The sequence below is a fragment of the Manis pentadactyla genome, chromosome 1 (genome assembly GCF_030020395.1).
Source record: "Manis pentadactyla isolate mManPen7 chromosome 1, mManPen7.hap1, whole genome shotgun sequence".
In the NCBI taxonomy this organism is placed as follows: domain Eukaryota; kingdom Metazoa; phylum Chordata; class Mammalia; order Pholidota; family Manidae; genus Manis; species Manis pentadactyla.
In genome coordinates this window covers 230,873,594-230,895,172 of record NC_080019.1, presented here as the reverse complement: position 1 = coordinate 230,895,172, position 21,579 = coordinate 230,873,594, and the positions used below count along the sequence as shown (strand labels likewise).

At 44.8% G+C, this 21,579-nt stretch overlaps 1 protein-coding gene and 1 long non-coding RNA gene across 9 annotated transcripts in view; one reads left to right on the top strand and one right to left on the bottom strand.

Moving 5' to 3' along the window:
* ERC2 (ELKS/RAB6-interacting/CAST family member 2) overlaps positions 1-9,420 on the bottom strand; it is a 784,528-nt gene extending 775,108 nt beyond the window's left edge. For 4 of the 7 annotated variants that reach the window (XM_057486398.1, XM_057486399.1, XM_057486392.1 and 1 more), the window contains exon 1: positions 9,186-9,418. The gene's annotated coding sequence lies outside the window, so the exon portion shown is untranslated. Of the gene's footprint in view, positions 1-9,185 lie in introns of all 7 variants that reach the window. The other 3 variants (XR_008991907.1, XM_057486391.1, XM_057486395.1) reach the window with 3 other exon arrangements.
* Positions 9,421-9,495: 75 nt separating this feature from the next.
* LOC130678939 (uncharacterized) lies at positions 9,496-20,577 on the top strand. 2 transcript variants are annotated; one of them, XR_008991904.1, is made up of 3 exons: positions 9,496-9,920; positions 14,962-15,342; positions 20,089-20,577. It is a non-coding gene; the product is annotated as an uncharacterized LOC130678939 (long non-coding RNA). The 2 variants fall into 2 exon arrangements; XR_008991903.1 differs by lacking the exon at positions 20,089-20,577 and adding an exon at positions 15,970-16,247.
* The last annotated feature ends 1,002 nt before the right edge of the window (positions 20,578-21,579 follow it).

The window sequence follows — 21,579 nt, the reverse complement described above, 5'->3', positions numbered from 1 at the left end:
GGGAACGTTATCCAGAAGGAAAGAAAAAAGCACACATCAGAAAGAAAGAAAACACATCAAACGTGACAGAGTCCACAACACTGCTCTACAAGGACTACCCTTTGAGCCATAGTCTTGCTTCTTCAGATGACGACAGTTAGCTTGGAGTCGGCTGGCAGGAAGGCAGCATGGCTGATCTGCCTTCAAGCAGGCACAAAAAAGCCATCGTGGTAGGAGTTTGGTGCCCGCCAGTGTCACTGAGAAAAACATCAGGGGTCATGGTACCAGCTCAACCTTCCACCTTCAGGAACCTTCAGGGCAGAGTTCTCCACCCCCACAGCTGCTCCCAGACACCAAATCCACCTTCAACCACCTAGGACCCTCAGAGGATGACTTTCCACCCCAACCACACCACCTTGCTTTAGAGAAATTCACTGCATAAGAACTAGTAACTACAGTGCATAAATAGGTTTAATTTCTTATATCAAATTCTGCCCTTTCAGGCACATGAAAAGATGCTCCACATCGCTAATTATCAGGGAAATGCAAATTAAAATCACAATGTGACATCACCTCACACCAGTTAGAATGGCCAACATCCAAAAGACTAGGAACAACAAATGCTGGCGAGGATGTGGAGAAAGGGGAACCCTCCTACACTGCAGGTGGGAATGTAAATCAGTTCAACCACTGTGGAAAACAATATGGAGGTTCCTCAAAAAACTAAAAATAGAAATATCATTTGACCTGGGAATTCCACTCCTAGGAATTCAACCGAAGAAAACAAGATCCCAGATTCAAAAAGATATACGCACCCCTGTTTATCACAGCACTATTTACAATAGCCAAGATATGGAAGCAACCTAAGTGTCCATCAGTAGATGAATGGATAAAGAAGATGTGGTACATATACACAATGGATTATTATTCAGCCATAGAAGAAAACAAATCCTACCATTTGCAACAACATGGATGGAGCTAGAGGGTATTATGCTCAGTGAAATAAGCCAGGCAGAAAAAGACAAGTACCAAATGATTTCACTCATTTGTGGAGTAATAACAAAGCAAAACTGAAAGAACAAAACAACAGCAGACCCACAGACTCCACGAAGAGACTAGTGATTACAAAAGGGAAGGGGGTGAAAAGGAAAGGTGGGTATGGAGGGAAGGAGAAGGGGATTAATGGGCATTATGATTAGCTCACATAATGTAGGGAGGTCACAGGGAAGGCAGTATAACATAGAGAAGACAAGTAGGGACTCTATAACATCTTACTGTGCTGATGGACAGTGACTGCAATGGGAACGTGGTGGGGGGACTTGATAATACAGGTGAATGCAATAACCACAATGTTGCTCATGTGAAACCTTTATAAGATTGTATATCAATGACAACTTAACAAAAAAAAAACTCTGCCCTTTCTTGCTATAAGTAGCCACAGTGTTTTGGTAGAAAGTCTCTATACACGGTTTGTACAAGGATCTCAGAGTATTCCTCAAGTACAGTTACATTGCTCAATTTCCATTCAAGCTCTTGTCTTCTGAGCCACTAGGTTGCTGGAGTTAATAGTATGCTCTTAATACATTTATGGGAAATGCACTTCGCTGCCTGAAATCCATTCATACTCTGAAATCACAGAATGACAACTGCCTTTAGGGGTGGAAAGCTGTAAGGCAGGAAAAAGGAAGGAACACTATCAGACCCATCCCCACCCGCCACTGCTGCCCCCACACACACATCCATGTGCATGCACACACCACGCACATACAAGAGAATAAAGTGAGCAAAATGTGGAATCTGGACAAATCATGGCAAAGTAAAGCAGCTGACAGAAGGCATCTACGAACACAGCCAATGACCTTCCATCTACATGTGTGTCCCAGAGATGCCCTCTGAATCCATCCTCCTCACCCACTGGGGCTGCGATCTCACTATTGACTTCCAGGAAAAGTAATCACTTAGTTCCTTCCTGAAAGTGCTGGCTGACTTTCTCTCTCTTTCTCTCTCTCTCTCTCTCTCTCTCTTTTAATTTTGTTGAGTGCCCACTAGGTGACAGCAGCTAGAGATTTCCTGGAACTTCAGAGCAACAAATCTGGAAGATGAAAGTGCAGAAGGAATGCCCAAAAGTTAGAAGCAGAACTTGAGGCACAGCGCTTGGAAATGGTGCTAAGATTTCCCAGGGCTAGGGCAGAAGTTGAACTAGCCCAGAATGAGGGTGACCAATTACATCAGCAACTGAGTCAGGAAGGTAGCAGCCTTGAGCTGGCAGAATGAGTAACAAATCACCGGAGGACGTAGCCCTTGCTGTGAAAGAGAGACAGCTGGCTCTTCCTGGTGCCTTTGGCATTGACACTGTTGGGGCTCAGTGGTTGCCTCTGCTATAATCATGGAGCCACACACTGATCCTACTATGTCCAGCAATAATTTAGCAGCCTGGAGAGTCAGGCAAAAGTGGGTTCAAACTCTGGCTCTGCCATGGCATTAACTTTGAGCAAGTTCTTCTGTTCATTCATTCATTCAACAAATATTATTGAGCATCAACTATGTGTCAAAGACTCTTCCAGTCACTCGAGATAAAGCAAAAAGCAAAAGCTCTTGCCTTCATAGAGCTTATCATTCTTTAAGCCTCCGTTTCCTCTTCTATAAAATGGGGAATAATATACCTACCTTTATAGGCAGTATGAAATGAGGAATATAAAGAATCTAGCACATAGTAAATGATCAGCACATGGTGTCCTTCATAGAACAGAAAAGGCTTATCCACAACTTCCAACCCAAGTATAAGCTACAAGTGAGGAACTGTCTGTGGTTCATCTCTAAATCCCCAGTCCCTATCACATAATAGATACTCAGTAAATATTTCACACATCAATGAATGAGTATTCAATAAATAGTAGCCATTATTATGGTAACTGGTAATCACTATTCTTCCCTAAGCCACTGAGGTTCTTTTAGCTAAAAAAAGCAGCAGGGTGTGAAATTGAAGGATTTTTTTTTCCTAAGAAAAGGTGCAGCATGCAATATATCTTCAGACTGTTTAATATGCTATTGAGCATTTCTAATATGCAAATGTTACTGAGCATGAGTACTCCAATTCACAAAATCCATTAGTACGACACCCGCCTGGACGGCTGATGGGGAGGCCAGCCCACTGCTTTCCTAAGCACAAAGCAGGGACAAGTTGGTTAAGCTTCGGGTTGATCCAGGAGACACTTAAAAACTAAGTTAAAATTTAGCAGATGTGCTAAAAGATGGCCTATCCATATAGATAAGCTAAAATGTGCTGCATAAATCATCACAAAATCTCAATGGTTTAAAAACAACAAAGGCTATTTCTCGGTCACGTTATATGCCCCATGCCAGCTGACTGGAAGCTTTGCACATTTGGTGACCTGGGGACTCAGGCAGATGGAGGCTCCATGTCAGCATGTGCTGCTGCCACGATCATCAAAGCAGAAGAGAACACTGGACGGCCTCATACTGGAAATTCAGTGTTCTCGCATAGTGACACAAGTCGCTTACAGCAATCACCTGGAAGGAGAGAGAAAGGAGCTATGGGGAATGTCACCAGTCTCCACCGCAGATGACACTAAGACACAGCAAGCCGTGGAGTGACACCGGGGTTTGCCAGGAGAGAATCAGGAGTCTACAGCTCACATGATCCTGGGCCTGGACCTAGGGAATATTTTAGAGCAGTGGCCACAATATAAGGACATCTCAGACAACATAAACCCGGACCCCGAATTTTCAGAGCAACCCTGCTTTTTTTTTCTACAAATATACTGAGGGTCCAGATAAGCTAATGTTTAGGAAACAAAGAAGGGTCTACAGCTGAAAAACATTTGAAAACAACTAATGTGATCCAAATCCTTTATTTTACAGATTTAAAAAAGCACAGAGAGAAGGAAGAAAAGGGAGGCCCAGGAAATTAAAGTGACCCCACCCCACCCTCAAGAAAGCTCCAGAATGTTTAGCAGATGTAGAAGTACATTGACAGAATTTGTTGCTCCACTGCACCACCCTGTGGCCTTACCCTTCATCTCTGCTGCGTTTGACCAGCACAAAGGAGACAGACCCAGACCAAAACCATATCCTACAAGATCATCGAGGAGTCAATAAATGGTGTGGATGATAAGTAGATGTCCCCACTCTCCTGCACTAAATAATGATTCACATCCCATTAGCAATTCTCTACATTACTCATTCCCTACTTCCTGGCAAATGTGAAGCCATTAGTAGAAGTTAATACTAACCTTCAGAAGACTTTTGTTTTGTTCTCAGAAGATTACAGGTTAACAGCCAACTATGATTTGTGTTCTCTCATTTCCATCCTCTTCTCATATTTCCAGCCCTGCTTTGTGCCCAGCTTTCCCTCCACCTTCCTTCACACTAAAGCACTGGGTATTGCCTACACAGCCTTCCAATCCATGAAAGAAAACTCAGACTTATCAACCTGGAATCCAGGTGCCCCTCACATTTACCCCAACCTACTTCCCCAACATCATCTCTGCTGTGGTACTTATCCAGCCAAAGGCAGGATGACCTAAAAGTCAAAAAGACATAGGAAGGAACCCTAGATCTTGTGCAAGTTCCTTAATCTGAGTTTCAAGGTTCTCACCTGTAAAATAGTTGCGATGGCCTCTATGCTGAGAGCTCTTGAGAAGGAGCGCATCAGTGAGGATTGATTAGGTTGGACTACAAATCGTGGCTTCCAAGCAGGCGGTTACTTATTTTAATAAGTACAGGGAAAGACAGTACAGGCTGGTACTGTTGCTCAACAATCCTTCCAGGCTCCAGCTGTGCCATTTTTAATACATGGTCTTACCTTTGTTGTAGTAGTTGGCTGCTGCCCCTCCGAGCATTGCAACTATATTCCCAGCAGCAAGAAGCAGAGAGGGGAAAAAGTGGTTGGGGTATACCAGCCAAGTGTGTCTCCCCCATTGCGTATTCAGGAAAGCCCCCATCCAGCTACACCAACATACATCACTGGGAGACCTGAGTCTTATGGCCAGTCTAGGCTGTAAGGGAGTCTAGGAAAGTGACATGGGCATATTCCCATCTCAGACGAAATCAGGTTTCAGTTAGAAAGGAGATGAACACTGGATAAGCAGTCAGAAATGTCTACCCCAATATTATATTCGATATTTTATGTAAAGTGCTTAGCACAATGCCTAGCACATAGTTAACTGCTTAATAACAGTGACGCTATGATTATTGTTATTATTATAGTTATTGTTGTTGTTATTATTCATCTGTCTTACCCTCTGGCCAAATGGAATAACTCATTACATCCAGATGGGCTCCTTACATTTCTACCATACCATGGCTCTATCTGTATCTCCAACACTAGCCCTGCTTCAAAGTCCAGGAAAATGTGATTTCATCCAAAAAGTATTTCCTGACAACCTACTCCTCAGAAGTTCTGTGTTGGCAGGATCCACATCAGACAAAAACCCTGTGCTCATCGCTCCATTGAGCATAGTGCCTCAGAACACAGGAGGGTCTAATGAATAGGCCTTGATAATTTAAGGAATTCATGTCCTTACTCACACCTGCCTTCAGAGTCAATCCTCTAAAAGTAAGCATGGTTTATTCCTGAAATGCAAAATGCTATGAATGAAGAATGCATCCCCCCAAGAATGAGAAGGAAAATCTATAAAATTATCTAATTACACCATACTTTTTACACACAGTGGGAGTCCAGATTACAGTTTATCAAATAGTCCCTCCCCTACTGTGGGCAGAGTCTTTTACCCATGGATGTTGGGCTTCACCATGCAACTTGCTATGTCCAGAAAGGTTGATAGTGGAAATGATCTGCCATGAGAAGAGTATTAGCCCCAAATAGGTACTATCCCTTCAGCCTCAGCCCCAGAGCATGTGTGGAGTAGACACAGTCTAACCCACAGCCCACAGCAGAGCCTTTCAGGGGACCCAGTCTCGATCAGCCAACTCACGGCCAATCTAAGACATAAGAATAAATACTTGTTGTCGTAAGTCAGGGAGTTCTGATACACAGCAAAACTTGAGCAACATCTCTTTTAGCATCCCTACATATTCTTCCATCTGATTACAAATAACAGGCTCAAGAACCCTTACCTTGGTACACCAGCAAGTTCTATCTTTGGATCAACTGTTTCAAATTCACGAGATTGACATTATCATTAACATCAGTACTTTCTTTTTTTCATGTGTTCTACTAAGCTTTCTAAAATAAGGAAAATCATAATAAAGTACCAAGGAGTAATTTAAATACTGCTGAAGTTGAACTGTTGGCTGGGAAGTAGGTATCCCATACGATGGTCAAAATGTTAACTTCTTAGATGATGAGAAGGGGTAAATGATGGCCTAGCAAAACAAATAAAAATGTAGATTGTACAAAGTCAACTTAACCAAAGTCCAAGACTAGCTGTTGAAGTGAATTTGTGAACTCCAACACCATTCATTCACTTAAACTCATTTTTCAGGATACCTATTTTGGCAAACCATAAACATTGAGTTTCACCAATGGGAAGAGATGATAAGGTTTAGGTCTTGTGGCTTTTCCAACATAGTAAAACAAGAGGACTATACTATTTTAATAGAATAATTTAAATATGATTCTATTTAACCAATAATGGAAAAGAGTCTCTTTGTAAGTGAGAAAGAAAATATGATTCCAATCCCTTAGCTAAAAAAAAGCTAAGTGAAAGATGTTAAGAGCATGTACTCAACCAAGACTTATTCCAAAATTTCCCATTGGAAATGTAAGGTACTGAGAAAAATGGAAGACTGTGGATTTTTACCTTCTTTTAAGTCATCCTCATTAAGTTTGGAAACAAATTTCCAAAGGACCAAAGCTGACATACTAGAAGCAGATGATAGATAACAATAATAGATGAAATGTTACTAAATTTTTCTACTGGTAGAAGACAAATTGGCAAGGCAAATAAGACGATGTAAAAACCATCCACAGTGCAGTGGACTCTTAACAGAACAGGCCTTCTATATGCTGGAAGAGACCAAGCTTCAGACTGGACACATGCAGACCACCCAACCAAAATTTGAATTCAAGGCCATGGCCAAGGTCATGAGCTCTGGGTCAGAAGAACCTAGGCTCAAGTTCTCACTCTCACACTAACCTGTGGCAAGATACTTAATTCCTTTTTGTTTCCTCACCTAGAATTTGGAGATAATAATAAAAAGTTCCTACATCATGGGGGCTCTGCAAGGTTTAAAAAAGATAATGCATGTGCAGTGAGAATAATAATGGTAACAGCGGTAGTTATACCACCACCTTGACAAACCGGCTCCTACACGAAGACCATTCTAATCAGGACACTCTGCCTCACAATCTGTTCATGAAATGCTGAATGCACAGCTTTATATTCACACCAAGGTACAGCTTCTATAAGGTAACAGCACTCTGGATCAACCAGTAATTTTTCTACTCAATTCAGGGAGAAGGGTGTTGAAAAATAAGCCTTTCACTTACAGAAAATTGAGAAGGATCTGGTCCTTCCCCCCACATTCATCTACCCCTGGAAGTCTTGCTGGTGTAAGCCACGCTTCCATCACCATCCACACACAGCCACCCCCACCCCTCCAAACTGTGCAAGGCTTTTATGATAGCACAGAAGCCAACAGACAAGATGGCTCATCTTAGCAGCAAACTCACCTTGAAGGCAAACTCTTCTGCCCTGCAGAAAGGATCTGGCTTGACCCCACTTCCACCTCCAAACTGACACCCGAACTGTAAGTGAAGAAGGCAGCCCTCGCTTCCAGAAGTTGAGTTACACTGTCAAAAACTAAAAGAATCCCTTCTATTCATTGACAATCCTAATAAAGCATGCTTTGCCTGCTTCAAAAATATCTTATAAATCATCCAACAGAGCCAAGAACTGCACACTGAGAAACAATGTGACTTGACAAGGACAAGAGTGATCAGAGACAAAGTGCCACACCCTTTTCCAGACAGCTCCACCTTAAATGGTGTATCTTATCAAGGAACCTGCCATTCTCACCCCGCAACACTCTCCCCATTTCGTTCCTCTCAGAACCATTTCATTTCCATTTGGAAGCCAATGGCCTGAGCATCCCCAACTACTACAACTACTAAGAGGGGTGGGGGGAGACAAAACACAAGCCAAGCATACTTGCTTCTAAGCCCATTTTCGAAGAGTTTTCTTCCCGTTTGTCTGCCTCGCACAGCTGGAGCCTCACACCTGGTGGAAACCAATGGTTAAGTAAAACCACTGATTTAAAAAGCCAACCAGGAAACTAGCCATGACAAGTGAGAGCTGCCCTCCTCTCCCGAGCATTGATTGGCTCTTGGGGTTCCACCGGTCCCGGTTCTGCCCACGTAAGTGGCAGGTGTGGCTGTCAATCACAGAAGGACCTGACAACTCACCGCTCCGGGAGTAAATTGCCTTTCATCCCGCAAAGGCAGGTAGCCGCCTAAAATCGACCCGCTCTTAACGGAGGGGACCCTCCCTCTCTGGCAAGGAGAACTGAAACCCTTAAGTAAAAAATAAAGAAGGCAGGGCCGATCGGAGAGTTTACGAGCGCGGTTTTATTATCTCGCACCAAGGCAGCCCTTAATCTTCACTGTCCTAAGATGATCTTTCAAAGGCTCGGACAGAAATCGAAAAAAAAAAAAAAAGGTACACCCTTCTAAGTACCCCTTTTCTTGTATAATTCGGATCGGCGATGGGGAGCGGGAGGGAAGGAATGTTCAGTTTAATTTCACATCATCTTCGTTTCCGTACACCACCACCCCTTAACGCCTCCCCAGCAAAGCCGGCTCGCTTCTCCCCGGCCCCGGATTCCCACACACTCCCCTCGGAGCCCACCGAGGCGGCCGGGCACCGCACCCCCTGGGCTGGGGCTCCACCTCTCTCCACTTTGTTCTGCTTGGGGGTGCCCCGGGCCCCTTGCCCCGCGAACCCCCATCCCTGAAGGCGAAATAGGGGGAGCGGGGAGAGGAACGGCGCCGGCAGCGAGGGGCGCCGCCGGAGGGGCCGCGGGAGGCGGCCGTGCACTTGCTCCGATCCGGGGTTTGCACGGCCAGGCGAACCCGCCCCTAGGCCGCCCGGCCTCTCCGCGCCCCGGCAGCCCGGGAAGGCGCGCTTCACCCTCAGCTCCCCGGTAACGCATTGCAGCTCCCCGCGAGCGAGGGGGACCCGGCACGAGGTCGGGCCGGGCGCCCGGCGCAGTCGACGCCTCACCTTTCCGATGCGCGCCCCGGGGCCGTCCCACATGGATTTCACTAGCGCACGTCGCCTCGGCCCCGGGCGGCCGGGAGGAGCCGAGCCGGCGCCGAGCCGGGCGCGAGCGAGCGGCCGCGGGAGGAGCCGGCGGGAGGGAGGGCGCCGCTCGGAGGCCGGGGAGCGCCGGCCGGGCGGGGCCGGCGGCCGAGGGGGCGGCGCCCGCCGCAGTCCCGAGACGCGCGCCCGCGCCGCCGCCTCAGCCGCGCTCGGCCCGCGCCCGCCCGCCCTCCCGCCGCTCGGCGCCCGCCCGCGCGGCCTGACTCACATTCCCAGCATTCCCGAGGACCGCGGGGGGCGGGCTCCCTCCGGGGCGGCGGGCCGCCCGGCCCCCCTCCGCCGCCGCCGCTACCGCCGCGACCCTCCCCGCGCTGCCGGGCGCCCGGGGACCAGGCCGGCGGCCACAGAGCCGGGGCCCGGGGGGCACCCGGGGGAGGACGCGCGACCGGCTCTCAGGTCAGGCTTCGGAGTGGCTTCGGGGTCCCCACACCCCGGCCCCCGCCGTGCGCTTACTCTTCCTTAGGAGGGTCGGAGGGCTTTCCTAAGAGGTTTACTTTCTTGTCCCCCTAAGGGAAACAGAGGGGAAGATGAAGAAGGGAGTGAGAAACAAACCCTGCTCCTCGCCGTCCTCAGCGTCGTCGCTGCCCTCGTTCGCCGAGCGCCTTCCGGAAGCCCGCCAGGTGCGCGCCGTCCCGGGTGAGCGGGGAAGCGTCGGGGCTCCACTCACCCGCCCACAGGCGCACCTGCAGGGGAGCGGGGCCCGGGCTCACCGGAGAGGGCTTCGCGCCACAAGCCTGCAGCCGCAGCCACTCCCCTGGGTGCTCAGGAGAGGACCCCAAACGCCGAGGGGAGCCCCGGATCTGGTCTCTCGGACCGAGTCGTCGCCCCCTCCCAGCAGTGTCAGGAGCCAGCTCGCAGTGGGTCCCGCCGGGAAGCTCTGACGAAGGAAGCGGTTGCAGAGCGGGGTGTCTGGGCGAGCGGGCGTGTGGAGTCGTCCCTGGGTCTGCAGACGACGCGTACTGCCCTGCCCTGGTGGGGGTTCAAGTATCAAGTGAAGGAAGTGGACTCTGAACGCGGACGCCGTCCTGTTGCAGCCCCAGTGCGCTGGTCCCTACGCTCTCCCGCCTACACCTCTGTGTTTAGGGTTTTCACAGGCACAGGGCTCCTGAGGCCTCTTTGCCCCCCATCCTTTCCTTCTCTCAGTCACCAAAGCATCAGGACTCACCCTGTGGACCCGGATGCTCCAGGGGCAGAACCGGGCTTCGCCTCCCAGGTGCACCCTGGACCACCTCAGCTGTAAAGGCTTGTTACATAGAAAAGCCTTGTTGAGAGTGCTTTGAGAAATTCTAAAATCCCATATCTTTTGAAACGCGACCAACGTTTACTGAGTACCTGCTATGTGCAGCACTTAAACATTTTCTCAAAACTCTGTTTTCCTAGTTTGCCCAAAAGTCAGATCGGGTCCCCAGCTAAGAATGCGTTTAAATCTATGCCTGCGGTTTGCTGTTCTTAGCCACCCATTCTTTTTAACTTTGACCCATGGTCTCTAAACAGGAATCCTTGGACTTCTAGGCTACAATTTCCTGTTTATATGCCTATGTACATTTACCCCCAGAAAAAAAAAAAGATCTCTGGTTCTCAACAGATTTCTTTCACATTCAGCCCTTGAAAAAGCTAAGAAGAATCACTTTAAATAGAAAAACAACTTTTTTCATAGAACAAGGACTAGAATTTTTAGGGATCCTAAGTCAGTCATCTTTACCCTCTCTGGGACATTTTTTCTCATCTGAAAATTTAAAAAGCTGAACTTAAGCATCTTAAGATCACTCCCACAGCCAACACTGTCTACCTTTATGTTTAAATATACATTTGTGTGTGTGTACAGAACTCAAAATGCTTACAAGAGCCATTGCAGGATCTCACCCGTGACAATAGAAAATTATGAAAAGTGCTATGTTTTATAGGTTATATGGCTCTGGGCTTTTAGTAAGGTTTTGTTTTGCTTTTTTGGTTTTTCATCTCTTTCTCCATTGTGGCAATCCTTTTTCAAACAAGTCAGAGGGAGTACACTTCTAGGGCAGGTTATTTTTTCTCATATTCATTCATTCATTCAACAAATACTTATGGAGTATCTACTCTGTGTTAGTTCTTGTGGGCCCAGAGCCCCTGCCTTCAAGGACCATACAGTGTAGTAAGGGAGATAGATGTACAGGGAAATAGGTCATTACAATATTGCTTATGAAAAGTCAAAGTTCTGAGAACTGTAGAAGCTTGCAGGAAGGACAGCTAACCTTTCCCTGGGGTTCAGAAAGGTCTTCCCAAGGAATTATCTCCAGATTTGCTTGCCTCTGTGAACCCAACCACAGGAGATGTGGTCTTCGGTGGACTCCTGCCCATGTGTGGGTTGTTCTGGGCTCTTATCACATCATTTGAAACTGGGCTATGAGAAGAAGTCAGCCAGTTGGTGCTGAATGGTGAGCCTGTAGACTGTGGTGGCCCAAATCAGAACAATGGCACCCAAAACCCTCACACCAAAGCCATGAAGAAGTGAACGCTAAGACCTTTGCCAAGGAAGCTGGTCTGCAGCAAGGAGAGGAGACAGCCATGCAGACAGTAACCGAGATTCCTAAAGGCCTAAAAGTCTTGGATATCTAACTGCTGACTTGACATCCCCAGTGTGAACATCTAACTGCATCTCAAACTTCACTTGTCCTAAACAAGACTCTAGATTTTTATATACTGCACTTCTTCTCTCCCAGGGCCACCCATTAGATCAATGACTCTGCCATTTGTCCAAAGTCTCAGGTCCAAAACTAGAAGCATTTCTGGTTCCTCCTTTTGCTTATACCACACACCTACCTCATCAGCCCATTCTGTCAGCTCTCCTGGGCCATATCAGAGCCAGAAGCAAAAGGAAAACCAGACATTCTTATTTATTTTTTAGAACCAAGTAGAAAAAAAATTAAAGCTCTACAGTGAAAAACATATGAGTACATACAAAGCCCCGTGTTGCCCATTCAGTTCCCTCACACTGTCAACCCTCATAAACCTGTCCCATGGGCAGACACGTGGCCCTGAAATGGAGCACGGGCTGGAAACAATTCCTCTTATTGCGCAATGATGCAGTATCATAAAACAGACAACAGCCACCCTCCTCTCTCTCTTTTATGTTTTGTTCATTATGGACTTTTGCATTCATCTTGAATCCAGTAATGGCAAAGAACGATAAATACTCATATAGCCCACACAATGTGTCAGATCCTGTTCTAAGCAGTTTATGTGCTTACCTCACATTCCTCACAATCCCCCTGAAAGATAGCATTATTATACCTATTTTACAGATGAAGACAGTGAGGCACAGGGAGTTAAGTAATTTAACAAACCCACACAGCTAGGAAGTGGCAGGACTGAGGTTCAAACCCAGGTGTTGGTTTGCGAACTGGACCACTTATACAGATGGCTGGGAAAGTCATTGGGGATTCCTCCCTCTGCTTCAGGAAAGGTGGCCATGCTGATCCCTGAACCCAAACTGTGTCTATTTCTATGTGGTATTTTCCATTAGCTACTGCCCATCCCTTAGGCCTCCCCTTCCTTGCATTCCCTGGCTTGGCTATTTAAAGACAGTTCATTAGCACATTTTAAATTATGCTAAAAGCTGTAAAATTAAAAGGGCTTTTTACCATCAAGAATAACTTCAAGGTAGAAAAGGCTTGTTGGAGACCCCAAGGTGAATAACTACAGATGCAGATTTTAAAACCTTCAAAATGTTGCAGGCTTGCATATTCTTTCAGCTTCACCCAAAACCTGGCTCTTTTAGATTTGTGCTTTTTGCTATGAAAGCAGTTACATTCAAATAACCATGTTTCCTTCTGAGAAGCTAAAGGCATTGTGGAGAGTTAAGCTAGTCTGGAAAGTCATGAAGGATTCTTACCTTGAATCCTGTCTTCCTTTCCATTCATGCAGATGCCAAAAGGACCCAGCAAATTTTTAAGCAAACAAATAATGGGATTCATTACATGAGAGACAAACAATGAAAGTGGGAGGAGAGTGTTGAAACATGAAAGATGTTTGGAATATCAATAGCATTTTGATATGTTTTCCTCCGTAGTGGTAGAAGGTCAGAATTTAATAGTTGTATCTTCTGACAAATTATTTACTTTGAGATTTTGTTTCCTAAACTGTAAGACGGAAGGAGTTCACAATTCCTACTTAACATGACTGTGATAAGGATAAAATAAAACCATGCAGGTAAAGTCCTTAGATCACCCGAGGAATGGTGGCTCCTGTGCTCTGTGTGCTGATCACATAAGGAAGAGTAAAATGTACATGTAACATTGTCAGGAGTTTTAAATGAATCTGTGAAACTCTGTGCTAAATGGACAGGACTAGGTGAGGCAGGTGAGTCACTAGCATATGGTACAAAACTTAAGGAGGCACCAAAATCTCAGTAACCAAGGTAAATCATATCTTGACATAATATTTTGGAAAAACAAATCAGCAAACCACAGCCCATGGGCTGGCTGCCTGTTCTTGTGAATAAAGTTTTCTTGGAACTTCTGAGGAACAAAGGAACCCAGAGAAAAAAATGCCTGGAGCTTCAATTGTAGGGATTTTACCCTGTGTGTTCCAGATAAGAGTTTGTTATAATAGGAGTTTTAACTAACAGCCAACCTCCTGATGTGCTTCCAATACATCATTCGGGTCCTGCAGGAAGGGCCTGTCTTCATCGTTTATGTTCTCTATAGCCTGCAGTCTCTGGGCAGAAGAAAAACACCTGCCCAAAAGATAGGTTCTTGTTATAAGAGAAAAGGTAACAAGCCATCTGGAAATGTTTTGTGATACTAAAATAGACTAGTTTACCCAACTTAACCAAGGACCAAGATCTACAAAATACCTGCTTCAGGCTACATATCTGAGAAGTCACTGAGATACATATCTGAATCACCACTCTGAGTACTCCATAAATACATGCTATTTTTTAGGAATAAGAGAATCGTTAATGTAATTTGAAGAGTGGGATCTGCAGTTGTACTGCAAAGATATAAGTGATGGGCCCATTAATTAGCCTGCCTCAGGAACAAGGAGCAATCTTAGGTCAAGGTGGAACAGGGAATGGACCCAGAAAACAGGAGATGGGCAGTTTTCTTCTGAAGCATTAGGTGTACATCCTACCACCTACAGAGGTGGATCAGAACACTGAATGTTCTACCACCAAGCAATTCTTTTTTACAGTACAAAGCTTCATAACTTATGTTGCCAAAAATTCACCCATGTCTTGAAACAGGCTTTGGATTTGCTCTGAAAAACAGAGTTCTTTTCCAAACAAAAGCCTTAACTACTCCACTAAATGAAAGGGAACTAATTTTCTTGGAAGAGCATAATGAAAGAAAACAAGTTATTTTAAATGATAAAAATATGTACCAAATTGGCAACAGCTTCAGAATGATTGCTCCTGGGTTTGATTAATGAGATACATTATCAACTGAACAAACAAAAGAGCTTACTGGTCTAGGACCTTTTTTACTTAACCTTTTAATGAAAATCTTTAAGACTTTCTTTAGCTCACAAAAATAAGAGAAGCAGGTTATAAAACAAAATTCAAACATTTCAGAAGACATGAAAATCTACCTTCAGAGACAACCAATCGCTTTTAACAGCCTGGTGTGTTCACTCTTAGATTTTTTTGAATGTATATTTTAACGAATATTGGGCCCAATTATGGTTTTTTGTCTTTCAGGATCCATTAGACCTTGTCACATCACCTTCCCTCCTTGGCCATAGGGATTGCAGCAAGGACTGGACACATGACCACAGCCAGGCCAATCAGAATCCTTCCCCAGGATTTTTCAGCTGGAGCTCTGTACTCCTCTAGTCAAGGAGCTCTAGGAATGTCATAACAGACCTGGGGGTGTCCATGGCTCCACTCTCACGGAAAAGTCGCGAATGCTGATAAGCAGAGATAAGAAGCAGAGAGAGAGAGAGGGAGTCTTGGCCCTGAGCATACTCAGCTCTGCGATCCCATTGTGGAGGACCCAGAAGTTGCCGTCATTCCCAAAGTCTTTTTGTGCAGCACGGTCCCCAGTTCTCCAAGCTACTCCAGCATCCTTCTAGATCCATGGTAAGTTCTGTTTCTCATCAAAGTTATTCCCTATGGTTGTCTGCCACTCACAACCCAGAGAGAGTCCTAGTATACTTTTCTGCATTTTGATTTTGTTCAGCTAAAATTGTGTATACATCGTGGACAATTTCCACATCAGGGTCCATCTCCCTCTTCCTTTTCAATGGTTGAATAATAGTCCATTGTGTGGATGAACGTTTATGACCTTTCTCTAGAGCCAGGAATGCAAAAAAGGTTTTTTAAAATGATAAACAGAGAATTATATTCGGCTTGAAGAACAGCAGCCACATCAGGAGTGGTGACGATTGTTAGGTAAATGAGAGGCCAGCACTGATGACATTTTACTAGCATTTATTTTCACCCATGTAGTCAGTACTCATCAGACCTGCCTTAGGGGTAGTAATCTGTGGCATTTATCATCACCTGCGCTAGATAACTAAAGACTGTGCCCGTGCATCCCAGTTTCTCCACCTAGTAGAAAACTGGAACTCATCCACCCATCAAAGGGTCTTTAAACCTGTGCTAGAGAAACGTTTTGAGTGAAGTTGAGAGGAGGCTATGTTTGCATTAGTTGTTGAAGCCCAGAACCGTAAGTACAATTAAGATTGAGTTTCAGTCTGTCAACAGATCTGATCCTCACGTTTCCACCGTGCGGTTTTCCCAGACATGGAGCAACTGTGATAGAGCCGAACTTGGGCTTTGTGGCCACACAAGTCCTAGTCCTTCCCTTTATGAGCGGTGCAGTTTTGGGCAATTTTCTTAACCTCTCTAAGCCTCTTTCCCCTTGAAAAAAAAAGAAGGTGGATTAGTAGAACTTGCTCATAGATAATATGAGAGAATTAAGTAAGAAATTGCACGGGAAGTTCCTAGGACTGTGCTTGAGCCCATAGCAAATGCTCAATAAACAGGGCTTACATCATCTTCACAATGTCCAGTAAAACTCAATTGTCAGGGCTACATGCTCTTTCCACTTTCCAAGTTTCTCAACTGCGAGTGTGACTTTCAAAAATGATTCGTTCTTAAGTCTCAGAACACACATAAAAAGCAAAATAGTCCAAAAACTAAGAAAGGAATGCATGACTTTTTAGATGTTGAATTTCTTTTGAAGAGCAAAATTATACTGTGAGTAAAGATCAAAATTCATCCTTTCAGTGACCTTGTTAAAAAATGAAGCTTATTGGAACATGAGCGTGTTGTGCATTGTCTAGAGTGGCACAGACTCTCCTCAGGACATGTAAAACATACACTGCACATCTGGATTTTTTTCAGCACGTATTTCAGAGCTAAAGAGGGAAAAGGTCCTGCATTTGACTACAACATCCAGGTGCTCAGGCTTGCTCTGGATTATGTTCTACAAAGTGCAAATAAGGAGAATTTCCTAGAGCCTTAAGACAGCAGTTTGTGAAATAGAATTCAAGGGCCTTTCCCATAATGGTTTTGAGGCCTCAGCAATTCAGACTAATGTTCATAGAAAATCCGTGATGAGAAGTAGTACAACCTGATTTTGAATCCAATTTAACACCTTCCCAGAAATGGGCTCCTTCCTGTGCCATCCACTGGTTCACACCCTCCACCCTCCTCTCCCACCACTCCACCTAGTTAACATCTATGCAGCCTATAGCCTCCACTCAGGTGGCCTTTACTCCAGAAGCTCTCCCTGAGCCCTTTGTTAGGTGCCCGGCTGTCAGATCTCATTGTCCCCTGCACCTCTCTTCTGTGCCTCTCATGATGACCATAATGAAATAGCTGTTTGATTCATGGTGCACTCAGTGTCACAGATGCCCCAGTTCTATCAGAATAGGACCAATTCTGTCATTAGGACTCCAATGTCAGGACCTTTGTACTGATACCATAAATATCTGTTGCAAACTTGAGAAGAAAATATTGTGAATTTTGACTCTGAGCTTTGGAAACTCAAAGAGTAGCTAATTTTCTGAGAAGCTTTCCTTAGGAAGATCAGAAGAATGCCCTTATTCCATGTAACCAAAAAAAAAAAAAAAAGTACTATAGCTATTTGATGTCATATCATCTACATTCTATGAAATTAATTGGTTATCAGTTTGGAGAAAGAAACTGATAATTGTAACAGCAAACACTAATTGGATGTGTAAACAGCTAGATCCAAAAATGAATTGAAAAAGGTTAAGAGGGGGCTTAGAAGACATCTCTTTATCCCCCTTCTCAGGTCACTTGAAAGTGAGGGTTCCAGAAAAAAGCCAAGGGCTGAAGGGTCCCTGATAATGCTTCTATCTCAGAGCACCTACAACATTAAGTCTTAGTGCAGTGTTGAATGGAAGAAAATTCTGGAACGGTTTCCTCTTCCCAGAGCCAGCTATCTAAGCCAGAGGACTCATATCCCAAGACAATCCATTCCATTACGAATGGTTCAAAGGGTTGGGTGGTTTCTTCCTACATTAAGACCAAAGTGTGTCTGACTCTCATTCTACCCATCAAAACTAGAATGAATGGATGTGTGAGTGAATATTTACTAATTCTGATAGTAATGCAGCTTACTGCTTTACTTTAAAATATAATAAACCTCTAAGTTTCTTCATTCTCTGTGTCAACGATGAGCAAGCGAGTGTGCGTGTGTGTGTGTGTGTGTGTGAGTGTGTGTGCGTGCAGGATATGTGCATAAGTATTATTACATTTTGCCACAGCAACACAAATAGCAGTGAGTTCATAAAATTCCAGTGGGTTACTCCACTGCAGTTATTTTTATAACCCTCTTTTGATTCTTAAAGCCTTTAAAAATCCAAACATTTAAACTTAATTATGGACTAACCCCATAGATCCACCTCATTTTTAATATAAGACAAGAGATGAAAAAGAGTCAAATGCTTTGTCTGTTTTTGCCAAACCCCAAAACCTTTCTCCTTTGGGCAAGGAAATACTTATACCATAAGGAGTAATTCTTTAATTGCTTCTAATTAGAACAAATGCACAATGTGTGCTGGGTCTCCGGGAACATGACTCACACTTGCCTCACCTTACAATGACTGCAGATGAAGTGTGGGTGAGGGTGTAAAAATGGTGGGCATCACCTCAACCCCACCTCCTCTAACCTTACAGCTGAAAGCAGGTCCCCACTAATATCAGGGCTCCGAGGCTCTTTCCAACAAGTGTGTGTGAATTAGGGAAGCTCACATATCAAGTCATTCTTGGAACAGATTTGGAGGAGAAGCAGCGTAGTAATTAGGAAACTAAGGCTTTACAGACCCCCCAAGCTCTACCCCTGAACTCAGTCAGGTAACCCTGGGCAGCCTACTTACCCACTCAGTTGAATGGGAGTAATGTCTTATGTGGTTGTGATGAGGATTCCATGGTCTAATTCATAGAAAGCATTTAGCACATTGCATGGCAAAAAGTAAATACTCAAAGTCTTAGCTACACAGATATCCACAACCACCTACAGACCAATTTAATTGTTGACAGTGGGACATCTATATGTTCTAGAAGCCTCCCACCAGGCAAACCTAATTTGTAACCAGGATTGAGAACCCCCGTCCAGTGCATTTGGATCCAAACACTGACCAAAACTGAGAGAGGAACCCCTGTTCTGGGGGATTGAGCTTTGGTGGCAAATTAGTCACATGCTTCACAAAGAGGAAGAATGAATTTTATCTAAGAAACTTCCAGATTTGCACGAGGGTTTGCAGGCATTCGATGACGGAGATGGGTAAGGGTGTTGTGAAGGAGGGGAGAGGGTTTCATGAGTCTTGAGCAAAGACTGAGATGGGTGAGGACAGCTTGGAGCCTATTTCAGACACTAGTGAAGGTGTCCCCACCTGCCACCCCAGGTCATGTCTGAGTTCTCAGCTGAGAGCACCTCTAAGCTGGGTAAGGCTGTGTGAGGCCAGGGGGCAGAAGCAGAGCTGATCTGAGGTCCAGATGAAAAGGGACAACACAGTGACAGTGATAACAGCAGTCACCCTTAATACACATGTTTGTGCCAAGCATTTACGCCAATAACTGTAGCTGGGTCCACTGAGTGCTCACTACCTAGCAGGCACTAGCCTAAGGGCTATACAGGCTTAATTTCATTTAACCTTCAGAGTAACCCTCTGAAGCAGCTGCCATTCCAGACACACTATAAGGGAAAAGGAAGCTCAGAGAGGTGAGGTGACTGGCCCAAGCTCACAGCAGCTAGAAGCTGGTTCTGACTTGGTTGTCCCCCTCCCAGGTCCTGTCTAGTCACTAGACGACTGAGACTCCCACCAGCTGACACATTTGAGAAAGATGCAAAAGGCCCATGCCAGCCTTCCAATAAGCAACTGCCTCTTCAGAAGGTGCTGTCCACACAAGCACAGGATATAAATTTGCACCAACCCCCTCAGAGAGGGCTGTACTTGGGAGTTCCAAATTTAATTGTCAACAGCAGTGTCCCGGTAGTTCAGGCCATTCAATCCACTTTGTTTGAGAAAAGGCAGCTGGCAATCTGTCAAGCAAATGTTGCAAAACACTTAAGAGGCAGGGGTTAGAGGTGGGGAGCAGATGTAGTCCTGGGTGGGAACGAAGGTTAAAGAACACATTTCTTCCATGAGACTGGCTTCTAAAACATGAAATGACAAAAAAAAAAAAACACACACACACACACCTCAGCTTCTGGGCAGTGGAAACTTCTCCCAGGTTATCAACAATAATGGTGACGTGTTTTTAGTTTCTGTATGGTTCTTCCTGTCTTGATCCGTTGATTTGAGAAAGTGTGTAAGTAAAAGTGGCCCTTCACTGCACCTTCTCCTCTAGGGGCTGAAGTACTTCCAGGTCAGAAGTAAACCAGAGGTGACTGTGGGGTTTCTGGCTTGTCTCTGCCTTCAAGATTTGCCTTTTGACCTTAGGTAAGTAATTGTATGGTAGGGACTTTATTAGATGGAGCAGAAACCGGATGGCTGACCCTCTCCCATTGGCCATCCACAGAGGAAGACCCAAAGATAAACAAATAAGGCTTTAGTCTATCATACTTTATTCAGCATAATCTGAGGCTGTTCCCTGTGGCTGAACATTATCTTTTGTAGCACGTACAAGTCCATTACAAGCTGACACTGATGACAGCTGGTAGCACATTTTAGCTTTCCATTTGTTTGATTTATCAATCATGTACCTAACACCCCTTGGAGGAACAAACTACTGGTTTTATCCCTATTGACAAATAAGAAAACTGAGGCACAGGGCTCCCCTAGTTTTACATGACTGGGACTAATGTCATGACCTTTGACCTCTCTAATCTATTCATAGCCAGCCATGCTTGTACAGAGGTCGACTTACAGCTCCGGTCTTGAACAGTCTTTGAAAGTACATGTATCCAATAGTAATAATAATAATAAAAGATGAAAAAAAGTAGGTATAATATGAACCTTAAATAAATGAAGATAAACGAAAAAGCTACAGAGTCAGGGATGGGAAAGCTTAGACGGGGGAGGATTCCTGAGCTGAACTTGAAGGACTCCCCTAATAATAACAGAACCAGCCACCACTCACTGAATGCTTGCTGTGTGCCAGGCATGGGGCCAAGAGCTTTGCACACATCCATTTCCTCATTTAGCAATGGCCACAGTCCTGGGAGGCACATTTAACTAACATCCGCCATTTGCAAGACAAGGGACCGTATCCCAAGAAGAAAGTCTACCCACATCTGGGCATTTCTCATACCCAAACACCATGCTGCCTCCTGTAACTAATGGATTAAGGGAAGGAAAGGCATTTCTTAAAAGTACGTTATCTTATGGTTTGGCATGCCTAAAAGAAAAATGAGGCAAGTGTTTTTAAGGAAGATCTAAGGTTAGGTAGTTTGGCTGGCTTTGAAGCAAGAGGCCCTTTCTAAAGCTCAGTTTGCTCATCAGTAAAATGGGGATGGTATTATATACCACCACATATTGTTGTGAGAATTCATTGATAGAGTGTATAAAGCATTTAGCACGGCTCTTTTTACATACTGGGTACTCAGTGAAGGACGGCTGTTCTCACATGTAATATAATGATATTGCTGAGAATAAATGGAAGAGAGGCAACTCTAATAAGCTAGTTATTCTGATTTCAGATCATCAGTTTTTATTTTCTCCCTTGCCAATCACCATTTATTACTGACGGGCATTTTGTTGGTATTTTCTTCCTAGAAGCTTAGATTTGTGACTTTGGTGGGAAGGTTCTAGGGTCATTATAAGATGATGGTTGCTTTTGCTTGGAAAACAGAAGGCCAGAACAGCACCAACAGCAGGGTAGAAAGATGTGATTTATTAG